Below are 12,303 nucleotides of genomic sequence, written 5' to 3'. Positions count from 1 at the left end.
GAATATTCCAAAGTAAAAAGAGCAGCCATGTTCAAGAGATATGTGGTTCAGTTAGTAAAGCATGTGACTCTTGATCTCGGGGTCATGAGTTCAAGCCCCATGTTGGGCTTGGAGCTTACTTTTTAAAAAGAGCGATGTAAAGAAACATTAGAGAAAATTGCCTGTTCACTAGAACTTATAAGTTAGAGTTACGGAATTATAAATAATTGTAATAAATTTAAAAACACAATATCAGCATCAAAGGAGCATTTAGTTGCAACACATTTTTACCTGAGAAATGGATATTACAGAAAACCATTTGTGGAAGGTGCATTTACAGCAATAGAGCCCAAGATTCATGTCCAACATGTAGATTTCTGGATCTTTCAAAAGGTGCCAACATGTGCTCTATGAAAGAAAAAAAATATTAGAATTATTTTCCCCAAACTTGACCTATTAATTTCAGAAATAGAAGTCACTTAGCTTAATGGTTGTTTGGCTACTTGTGCTAGAGTACTGGTTTTAGATATTTTTCTTTCAAGTGAAATCGTGGCTTTATCATACATAGATATTTTATGACATCCCTTAACATTGATATGTTGTAATAACTAGAATAGTTGTGTTGCATGATCTCAAAACTAGGACAGCCCTTAGAGATTATCTAGCCTTTCAAAGTGACTTTTACATACATATCACTGCATCTCATATAAGGTTCCAACAACTCTGAAAAGGAAGTAGAAAAACGTTATTAATTCAAATACTGAAGTCCAGAATGGATGTGGGACTTGCCCAGACTGCCCCCTAAAACAGAGCCAGGACTTCACACTTCATGCTCCCTACATCCTCTTTTCATTTCTATTTCATGTCTGTGTCACCTCCAAACACTTTGCTCAGATACTTGAGACACAGTTACTCTCCCCACAAAATTTCGCAACTGCTCTTTCAACTCCATCACACTTTAGCCCCAGCTTGGGTTTTCCCACCACTTAGAACTGTTCACCTCTAAGATTTCTAGTCAGTTCTTACTTGCTGACAAAATCTCCTCACTTTCTGCTTCCATCCCCACCTACCTACTCAACCTGCCGTTTGCCATCGTCAGTCAAAAAACACCTATTGAGAACCTACTTCACCTGGGCCTAGGAAATCAGTGGAAGACTAGCTAATCACCGGCCCAGCCCAGCCTGAATCTTCCCCCTCAGCAGAGCCCACCCTTGGACCTCTTAGTCCTTTGGAGCTCCCTGCATTCCAGTCCACACCTGCTCTGAAGGCCTCAACTGTCTCCCCAGCAACTGACGGTCATTTCAACTTCACCCTCCGCAGCATCTTAAAATTCTTCAATTCATTGATCGTCCAACCCCCAGATCTGAGTCCCTTCATCATTCATTCTCTGCTCCCAAATTACCTTGCTGCTGGTTAAGATCGTAGAACTATGATGATGGGGTCCATCACAAATTCAAATTCTCCAACTTGAGCTAAGACTTTTAAATTACTGTAAACATTCCAGAAAGAACCAACAAAAAAAAAATGGGTGGGTGTCTTGAAGATGCAAATTTTGGTTTGAAATAAGATAACAACTTGTAATCACATCAGCTAAGCAGGAACAAAATAGTAATGAGCTCATTGTTACTGTTAATGCTTAAGTAGAGTTCAGGAATTCCCAAACATGACTGGCTAGAAGAACCCTTAGAGAGATTTTTTTGAAATACAGAATCCCAAGTCCTACTTCAGACTAGTGAAGCAGAACTTCCAGAACGTGTATATCTAAAGCTCTCTAGTAGACTCTGATGCAGCCAATCCACAGACTGACATTAGGGTCCCACGGAGCTACACTGTCGACTATGCTTTTCTTCAGGACACAACGAAAGGGATTTCTTCACTGAAAAGGAGTCTGGGTTGGATGATCAGCCTTTATGTTTTATTACCTCTTTTTTTTTTTTCTCCTCTGCCTGAACCTGAGAACTGTTAGTGTTATCTGTTGTTTGCACTCCTTCTCTACCCCATATGTGGTTTTTAGAGCTCCACACACTGATGCAGCTTGGGAGCACAATCCCCGTCCCTGCCCCAGGTCAGCTGTGCCAGTCCAGGACTCCTGCCAGTCTAAAAATGGCAGCAATGGATGTGCGTGTGAATCCTGCTCTTTCCACATCCACCAACGTGAAGCACCCACAGCTTCTCTTAATTTTCCCACTGATAGGGACAGACGACTTGCTTTACACTCCACTGCTCTCTTGCCTCATTTGTAATGACTTTATGTTAGCCAAAATGAATGTTTCTTCATGTCTGCCCTTACAGCAGAAGTAAAGGCAAGATGAATATCATGTCTTTGCTGGACTAAACACTTAAATACATTGCTGCTGCAGTGGCCTTGGTGGACTCTACTGAGTGCAGCTTATGTCACTGTTTTTGAAACATCTTTATGGTCAGTGAAAAGATCAAGCATTACCTCCAGTGATGGTAAGATCCAAAGAGCCACTTCCAGTAACATCCCTGAAGATGAGTCATAGTCTGATCAGTTGATTTATAATAAACCTTCCCCACATGTATCTTGATAAAAGCAGACTTTTCAGGTTTTTTTTTAAAGTCCCCTACCAACGCTTTCCTTTTCATACTTTTCAGTTGCCAGATTATACAAAATTATAATTTTCCTCATTTACTATGGATTTGATTGATTACATAGTCCTTAAAAAAAAAGTTACCTGCAAATACAATTACTTGACCCCAATTGCATATACACACAAAAAAATAGGCAATACTCTAAATGTTGTCTCTTGTCTTTTTTTCATTAAATTGCAAAAGGCTTCATACAGTTCAGCATAGCTGGTACCTCCTTACTTTCATTTCTGTAACACTCTTCTTTATTATTAATAACATTTATGGCAATAAAAGTAATAATAATGTCTACATTTCTTCCCAAGAGCACAAAGGTCTTGGCCCTGGGTACCAACGTGCACTAAAATATAGAACAGATGCTGTGAATCTTTTTTTTAACATCTTGAATGTCTTAAACAATTTTCCTTTAGTTACTCTTCCCGGTTACTAAAGGCAAGAGAGTGGTAAAAAAAAAAATTTAATTAATTAATTATCCTTCTTTCCTTTTGTCCTTTTAACAGAGCAGCTCACATTTTCAGTCTTTCAAGTCTCATGTACACATCACAAATTCACTGAAATTGACCAGACATTAGAGAAACACTTCTGTTTTCTTCTCAAGGAAGAACAAAGGCAGCACTGACACAGGGGCTTTTCTAACAGGAAAGGCACTGAGAGAAGACAGCTGTGACTTATCTAGAAGTACGCTGTGTCTCTGAGGAAAGATGGGTTTCAGGCCCCCAGTCTGGACTATTCTCTTCTCACCCTGAATCATTCACTCTTCATCTTCCCTTATTGAACCAGCCTTTTGGTTTTTTTGTTTTGTTTTGTTTTAATTTAAATTCAATTAGCCAACATACGGTACATTAGTTTCAGATGTAGTGTTCAATAATTTATCAGTTGCATATAACACCCAGTGCTCATCACATCGCGTGCCCTCCCTAATGCCCATCACCCAGTTGCCCCATCCCCTCACCCACCTCTCCTCCAGCAACCCTCAGTTTCTTTCCTAGAGTTAAGAGTCTCTCATGGTTTCCCTCCCTCTCTGATGACTTCCCGTTCTGTTTTCCCTCCCTTCCCCTATGATCCTCTGCCCTGTTTCTTATATTCCACATTTGAGTGAAACCATATGATAATTGTCTTTCTCTGATGGACTTATTTCGCTCAGTATAATACCCTCCAGTTCCATCCACGTCAATGTAAACTGTAAGTATTCATCCTTTCTGATGGCTAAGTAATATTCCATTATATATATGAACCACATCTTCTCTATCCATTCATCTGTTGAAGGACATCCCAGCTTTTTCCATAGTTTGGCTACTGCGGACATTGCTGCTATGAACATTGGGGTGCACCTGCCCCTTCGGATCTCTACATCTGTATCTTTGGGGTAAATACATAGTAGTACAATTGCTGGGTCATAAGGATAGCTCTATTTTTAACTTCTTGAGGAATTTCCATACTGTTTTCCAGAATGGCTGTACCAGCTCGCATTCCCACTAACAGTGTAAGAGGGTTCCCCTTTCTCTGCATCCTTGCCAACACTTGTTGTTTCCTGTCTTGTTAATTTTAGCCATTCTGACTGGTGTGAGGTGGTATCTCATTGTGGTTTTAATTTGTATTTCCCTGATGCCGAGTGATATGGAGCATTTTTTCATACGTCTGTGGCCATTTGGATGTCTTCTTTGGAGAAGTGTCTGTTCATGTCTTCTGACCATTTACTGACTGGATTAGTTGTTTTCTTGATGTGGAGTTTCATAAATTCTTTGTAGATCTTGGATACTAGCCCTTTATCTGATGTGTCATTTGCAAATATCTTCTCCCATTCTGTAGATTGCCTTTTAGTTTTGTTGACTGTTTCCTTTGCTGTGCAAGAGCTTTTTATCTTGACTAAGTCCCAATAGTTCATTTTTGCTTTTGTTTCCCTTGTCTTTGGAGACGTGTCTAGCAAGAAGTTGCTGCAGCAGAGACCAAAAAGCGAACCAGGCTTTTAGAAATGTATCTTCTCTTTGATTCATCTAGTAGACCCCTTACTATCAGTGAAATGGAGTCTGATTTGTCAGTTGTTTTTTTCCAGGCACCAGCCCTACCAGTCCAGAGGCAGCCACAAGATGACTGGGGCAGGAGGTGCAGATCAAGTTCTTTGGAAGCAGAGAAAGATAAAAACGATTGAACAAAAGCCCCTGTTTAGCCCAGACTCTATTTTTTATTCGTTCCAATGTACTAAACATTTATAGAACTTTTACAGTCCTGGAATAAATTCCCTTGAAAATCAAGCCTGGGTTGAGGTTTACATTCTAAGCTCATTAGGAGTGTAATCCCAGGGCAGTGTGATGACGGAGAAGAGAACTGAGGCAGGTAAGACTAGGGAGCACATGCAAGATACTGTGTTACAAAATTAGTCCCTTCACAAAGAGAAGCCTCCTAGGATAACCTAACAGAAAGCAGTCTCTCAGAACAGCCCATCTAGGGGTGGAAAGGGAGACAAATTATCTATCCAGCCCCCGCATCTATCAGATCCTGGAGCCATACCAAGTCAGTTACCAGCCAGCAACTACAGTGGAAGACATCCAGAGCTCCAGCGAGACAGGCCAAGGCCAGAGAATCCGAGGTGGCACAAAAGAGATGTCTGATACACTTACCATATGCAATGAAATATCTGGTATACTATTTCCTGGTCAAATATAATTATCAAAAATATAATGAAATGTATCCTACCAGTGTTTTCAAGTCATAACCAAGGAAAAAAATACCTCCTGATCACTGGTTTCCTTTGAAGAAGGCATATGTAATAATAGTATATAATTTTTTTCAGGGATTGTTTTCACCTGTGAATTTCATTTATAGTATTTCCAAACAATAAGCATTCATCAAAGGAAAAAACAGTTGATCTGGACAACTTTTGCTTGCCGAAGCCTCTCTAGATTAGCAGAATTACATAAATACCAAGTAAGGGCTTCTGAGGAAACACTAAGAGATCATGTGAGCTATCTAGGCAGCCACCTTGTCGGGAAGGTGGTTACACAGATGACACTGACTTTCTCAACGGAGTAGTGTGAGCATGATGTCCAGTGTTGCGGCAGAGGGAGAGAGAAATTGAGGAAGAATAAATTACTCCCTTTGTTAGTATGCAAATAAATTATTTATATGCAAATAATATGAGCAAACAAAAAGTCTATCTTACAAAGAAATTTTTTAAATTTGTCTGCCTGAAAAATTTAAAAAAAAACTTTTTTTATTATCTTACCAAATTTTCCACTAAATTATTGAGGCCAAAATAACTCTCCATCTGATGCAATCTGAACCAAGTATCATTGGATACATCTTTAATTGTGATTAAAACACTTCAGCTCAGTGTAATTTCTTTCTGCCCCAAGGGTGTCCAACTGTCCTTAAGGACAAATGACTCTACCATTGTCACGACCATCATTAAGTATTTGGATTGAATTGAAAATTCATTTTGGATAATAATGTCTTATGTTAAAGAAGTCATTTATTTGAAAGGCACAAAAGACAACTTAATTCTACTATGTACCAAGTCTTGCTTGCCATGAATTAGCAGTTCAAGGTGCTTACACCATTAACCCTAAATCCTTAGACTACCTTTATTTTCAGTTTGTCCAAAATTCTTGAAAAATAAACTCCGTTACTTACATTTGATTATTCTCTACGTACAAGAAAAATAAGTCTGCTCAGGCCCTCCAAAATAGTACTGTGGACCTTATTATAGGACTAGTCCACACAAAAGATGTGTTAGCCCCTGTACCAGGTTGCCAGGCTTGCCAGAATAAAGCATCACACAAATTCTGATGGCTTAAATAACAAAAATTAGTTTCATCATTTTCTGGAGGCTAGAAGTCCAAAATCAAGGTGTTAATAGTGTTGTTTCCTTCTAAGGGCTGTGTAGGAAGGATCTGTTCTGGGCATCTCTTCCTTGGAGGGCAGATGGCTGATTTCTCCCTATGTCTCTGTCTCTTCACATCATCTTTCTTCTATGCAAGTCTCCGTATTCAAATTTCCTCTTTTGGTAAGGACAACAGTCATATTGGATTAGGGTCCACCCAATGATTTCATTGTAACTTGATTACCTCTAAAAGACGCTATTTCCAGGGGTGCCTGGGTGGCTTAGTTGGTTAAGTGTCTGCCTGAATTCAGCTCAGGTCATGATCTCCAGGTCCTGGGATTAAGCAGGCTGAGCAGGGAGCCTGCTTCTCCCTCTGCCTCTCTCCCCTGCTCATGCTCTCTCTGTCTCTCTCTGTCTCAAATGAATAGATTTTTTAAAAAATCTTTTTAAAAAAAAAGTAATTTCATAAACCCTACCTCCATTATTTTTTTTTCTGTTTATTCCAAATCTTTATTGTTAAATGCCTTGTTCTTGAATTGTGGGATACAGCCTGGCAGTGTGTCCTCACTTGGCACAGGTCAGGTCCCCAGGTCCTTTTTGTTTTAGTGGTTTCAGGGACCAACATCAGCAAACCGCACTTACGCACAGGAGTAGGTCCTGAGCGCCCGAGGTGGGGCAGGAGGAGGGCAAAGGCTCTGACAGGTCAGAGCTGCCATGACCCCATCATGGAATCCATCCCAGTGCAGTGAGAAACAAAATGGTAAACCAGAAAGTAACTAAAACCCAGACCCCAAAATAGCTGGAAGGGCCACAAAGAGCTATGGAAGTGGAGGCGGGGAGGCAGAGATGGGGGCTTTAGGAGAGAACATTGCGGCTTGAGGTCTCAGGGGGACAGCAGAAAGCACTCATCAAGACTACCCGAAACACAAAATCTAAACGAGCCTGCATCGAATCTGTAGTGTGGTGCGGCTCCCACAACTGAGCCATGTTCTCAGGAAGAGTCAGCACCACAGGCCCAGGGGGGATGCAGGGTGTGGGTCCATCTGCAATGCCACCAGATGGAGACACTACACAGGTCTAGTAAGCGTGGTGACCGGTGCCCCCGTCGCAAGATTTAACGTGAGATGGCTAACTCAAAGCCATAGTGCGTGGGGACTGGAGAGGGAGGCAGGACCATGGGGGCCTGAGAAGGAATGTCAAGGAGTCAGGGGAAACAGCAAAGCCCCACAGACAGGGAGGCAGGTAAGCTGACCTCCCTGGATGAGAAACTAGCCTCTGGAGGGGTAGGGGCAAGTCAGAACAGAGCACTCAGAAGTAGGAAGGTAGGGTCCCCCTCCTCCAGGAGGCTGAGCAGCCCAGCAGGTCCAATGCGAGAAGAGTGCTACAGTGACCATGTGAGGAGGGGTGGGCCTGCTGGACAGACAAGGGACACAGAAGGGAGAACAGGGTACAGCAGCAGTGCTAAAGGTGAGGTGACCAGAGTCGGAGACCGGAGCCGATGTGTGGTCAGTGTGTGTGAGTCACACCAGGGGCCTGGACAGTGTGGGGCAGAGCCATCAGTCCTCTGGGAGTAAAGCGGGAGTGACTGGGCTGGCAGAAGACAGGAACAAGGATGGAGAAGGACACAGCTGACAAATCGTTTCTTACATGTATTTATGCACAATGAGGGTGCCGACACCTCACCATGCGGTGAGAAGCCGCTGGCCCAGCTGGGTCTGTGCTTTGGTTTGTGTGAACATGGGGCTGGCCAAGTGGGCAGTGAGGGCCCAGAAAGGCGGGCACAGAGGGCAGTGTACAGAGGCTTCGGATGAGGGGACGACTAAGAGTTCCCTTAGTAAGGGAATACTCACTGTTGAAGGGCCTCACATGGTGGAGGGGAAGCTGCCTGGTGACCCTCAAGAAGTGACCCATGGGTCCTGTGAAGAGAGTCCTTGTAGGGAAGCCTCCTGTCTTGACCCACCGAAGGCGCCTCCCCAACACACACTCTGCCTGACTCTGAAACACCAGATGGAACTGCTTCTAGAGGTCTGGTCTCCCAGAAACACATCTTTGGTGTTGGCTAGATCTTGAATCCTGAAAAAAATGGGAGTTTCTGCTCCTGGATACAAGACTGTGAGATCCAAAAGGATCAGGGCCCAGTGCCTCCAGCCAAGGTTGAGGTCCACTTCTTCATCCACAATACCCTGCCCTTCCCCGAGGGTCTGGAGGGCAGGCGAGGCTGATCCACCCATGCTCAGCCGCCCTAGCCAAGAGTAGCTGCAATCTCTGAGCTGAGGAGCTGGTGCTCAAACTTCACAGCCAAATCCCCTTCCTGTGTCAGCTCCAGGCACCTCAGGCATCAGACGTGGCCTTACCCAGAGACATGGATGGGGCAGAGCCTTGAGACATCAGAGCCCCAAGGGCCAAGGGAAGGGCTGCTGGCCACAGGTAGCCATGTTCAGGATTTCCAGAGGCTCTGCTCACACCTGGCTCTTCCAGAGCCTCTAGTACCCAGAGTAGCACAGGGGCCTGGGCCTTGGTTTCCCCAAGGGAAAGAGACCCTTACACACATGGGACCAGCCAATATGAGCTCACTTGGTCAGAGGCAGCCATGAACGCCAGTCACAGAGGAAGAAAATTCCTAAGCCACAATCATCATTTCAAAGGAGTATTTTGCAGGTAGGTCCTCTGGAGCCTAGGACAACCAGGCAGGGGAAGACCCTGGTTGCCCCAGGCACCCACAGAAGTCAGCTCCTAGTGGCTCATGTCCTTGCCCATGCTGTCCAGGTACCGGTTCTGGTCTTCTGAGTCCCTATCGATGTCCAGGGCCAGCGGTTTGAGCCTGGTGACCTTGGAAGCCAAACTGTTGGCCATCCGCTTATTGTCCCGGTCTAGAATCTCCTCCACAGCGGTGGGGCTCTGAGCCCAAGCCCAGTCCACCATCACGCCTGGCCCCGGCCCCGGCCTCGGCCTCCCTCAGCCATGCGGCCGCAGCCTCAAGCAAACATGACACAGTCACAGGAGGCCCCTCCAACCCCTACCCTACCTCCATTATATCTTACAACCCTGCGAGGTTTTTTTTTTTAACAAATATATACAATTTTATTGTTTTTAAGTTAAAAATGAATGAATACTTGTAAAAATTTTCAAAACAATACGGAAGTACATAGAATAAAGGGTGGAAGTTTCCCTTAATCCTTTCTACAAATTCTATCCAGAGCCCTTTCTCACAGGTAAAGTTTGACACGTATCCTTTCAGACCCTTCACAATGCATTTACACACACACACACACACACATACACACACACACACAAGTCCTGAAATATTCAGAAAAGCTAGAGATGGAGGCAGATTTACCGGGAGAAAAGAAACTTTGGGGAGAGAACTGAGATGTTTGAGGATGAACTAAAATATTTTGTGACAGGCAATGTAACCCATACATCATTGGAGTGTTGGAGTTTATGTTTGGTTTGGGACAGGGAGGGGGAGAGAGAGAGAGAGAGAGTTAAAAATCATTATTGGAAGTCCTCAAGGGTGGGTGTTGGGTGAGAGCAGAGTCATCTCAAAGAGCCTAGTTATTTAGGGTACATAGATTATAGAAATTGGAAGGAAAAAGATTGTCTAGTACTCCAATCTCCAAGCTGAAGAATCTACAGGTTTTTTCTGGAGGCAGTAAGAAGTCATTGAGGGCTGATGAGCATGGGATGGATGATGTGATTGATGTCTCAGGAAAATGCATCTTGTAGCAATAGGCAGGACATAGACTCTGAAGTTATGGAGACCAATTAAGAAGTTATTAGATCCTTAAAGTATATATTCTTAAGGAAATAGTCTTAAATAAGGTCAAAGGTTTCTATACAAGTATTTTCACCACAGTATTATAAAAGCAAAAAAGTTTCTAAACAAGGAAACAACCAAAATAGCCAAAAATAGGAAAGTAGTTAAGTAAATGATGGCATCCCCAATTCAATGAAATTTCATGAAGCCATTAAAAATAACGTTTTTGTAAAACACTTACTGACATGAAAAATGCTGGTAATGCAATGTTGAGTGAAAACACTGACACAAAACTATATATTAGCTTGACCCCAATTATATAGAGAATTTCCTTAAGAATACTGTTGTGATTATCCTGCCTTAGGAAAAGACCATTAGTCATAATGAACATGTTTTAGTTTATAATGCTCTGCTTTCACTAAATAAATTAGAGAAAACTTTTGTGTATCACAATGACTTGGCTAAAGGAATGTTTCGATTCCTATTATCAATTCAGGTTTATCTTCCTAAGCATAAGAAAGGATAATAATTAGACTCCACTTCTCTGAATAGGACTTAGAAGTAAATAAGCCAATGAAAAGTAAGACTCGCTTCTAATATAATAACACTGAATCCGCGAGGAGCCAGCACCTGCTAATGGACCCCTTGCAATGCTAATATTTATTTTTTTAAAGATTTTATTTATTTATTTATTTGAGAGAGAGAGAATGAGAGATAGAGAGCACGAGAGGGAAGAGGGTCAGAGAGAGAAGCAGACTCCCTGCCGAGCAGGGAGCCCGATGTGGGATTCGATCCTGGGACTCCAGGATCATGACCTGAGCCGAAGGCAATCGCTTAACCAACTGAGCCACCCAGGCGCCCCACAATACTAATATTTAAAAACAAACCCAAAAATTATACATCCACATCCATCTAGAAAGAAAGAAATCAAAAGTCCTAGCCATGTTATCGCTGGAAATGCCATTATGGGTGATGTGTTTCACTGTTATGCTAATAAGCATATATCACTTTGAAAATTAGGGGAAATTTTTTTTGTTTAACTGGATTTATTTATTTAAATAAAGGAGCAAGTGCTTAAGACTACGAAATGCAGGAACAGAGAAACCAAAAAAGATCCAGCAGTACCTTCTAATTCAGGATATAAAGGCTTGATAAAATACAGTTTAAAGTTGTATACACATTTTGGGTGCCTGGGTGGCTCAGTCGGTTAAGCAGCTGCCTTCAGCTCAGGTCGTGATCCCAGGGTCCTGGGATCGAGCCCCTCATCGGGCTCCTTGCTCAGCAGGGAGTCTGCTTCTCCCCCTGCCCCTCACCCTGCTCAGGCTCACTTGCTCTCACATCCTCTCTCAAATAAATAAATAAAATCTTAAAAAAAAAATAAAGTTGTATACACATTTCACCGACTTTTCAAAGAAAGAGGATTATAGACACTTTAGACATTAAAAAAACTCAAATAGGTAATTTTCTTGGGATTTTCCCAAAGAATCTATGTGGAATAAAGTGGAAAAGTGAAAAGTACATTCTCTCTACCAAATCTTTCTCCAAACTTCCAAGATAGCTTTCAATCAGCACTGTCAGTGTGGTAAAAAGAATATTTCAAAATTTCAATTACTAGTCCAAAACAAGCAAAACAATAAAGAGGAAAATTACACAGTATTGCTGTGACATTTTTGAAGGGCACTGAGTTCAGACCCATCTTTTTCTTATACAAGTTCTCAAATCATCATTCTAATCATTCATAAATGCTAATAGGACTATAAAGTTACTATAATGATTTATAATAATGAACACAGAGACTCCTAAATTAGCAGTCTATTCTCCATTTTCCACCAAAATAGTCAACAGGTAAATTCCATTTTGCCATTAAATTTCTATTTCTATTATTTCAGTTGTTAAGCCAAATGGTAATGAAATAAAAATTTACAGTGCCTAAAAACAGACACATAGATCAATGGAACAGAATCGAGAGCCCAGAAATGGACCCTCAACTCTATGGTCAACTTATTTTTGACAAAGCAGGAAAGAATGTCCAATGGCAAAAAGACAGTCTCTTCAACAAATGGTGTTGGGAAAATTGGACAGCCACATGCAGAAGAATGAAACTGGACCATTTCCTTACACCACACACAAAAATAGA

The 12,303-nt window shown here is 42.2% G+C and overlaps 1 long non-coding RNA gene across 2 annotated transcripts in view; it reads right to left on the bottom strand.

Annotated features, from left to right (window-relative positions):
* Nucleotides 1-255: 255 nt before the first annotated feature.
* LOC112807054 (uncharacterized) overlaps nucleotides 256-12,303 on the bottom strand; it is a 124,628-nt gene continuing 112,580 nt past the window's right edge. For both annotated transcript variants that reach the window (XR_012375088.1, XR_012375089.1), the window contains one exon: nucleotides 256-387. This is a non-coding gene — a long non-coding RNA (uncharacterized lncRNA). The remainder of the gene's footprint in view (nucleotides 388-12,303) is intronic.

The sequence above is a fragment of the Callorhinus ursinus genome, unplaced genomic scaffold, assembly GCF_003265705.2.
Source record: "Callorhinus ursinus isolate GAN/ISIS: 27379988/994484 unplaced genomic scaffold, GSC_fseal_2.0 scaffold2, whole genome shotgun sequence".
Taxonomy (NCBI): domain Eukaryota; kingdom Metazoa; phylum Chordata; class Mammalia; order Carnivora; family Otariidae; genus Callorhinus; species Callorhinus ursinus.
The sequence above is the reverse complement of the archived record's forward strand: the minus strand, read 5'-3'. Positions and strand labels throughout refer to the sequence as shown.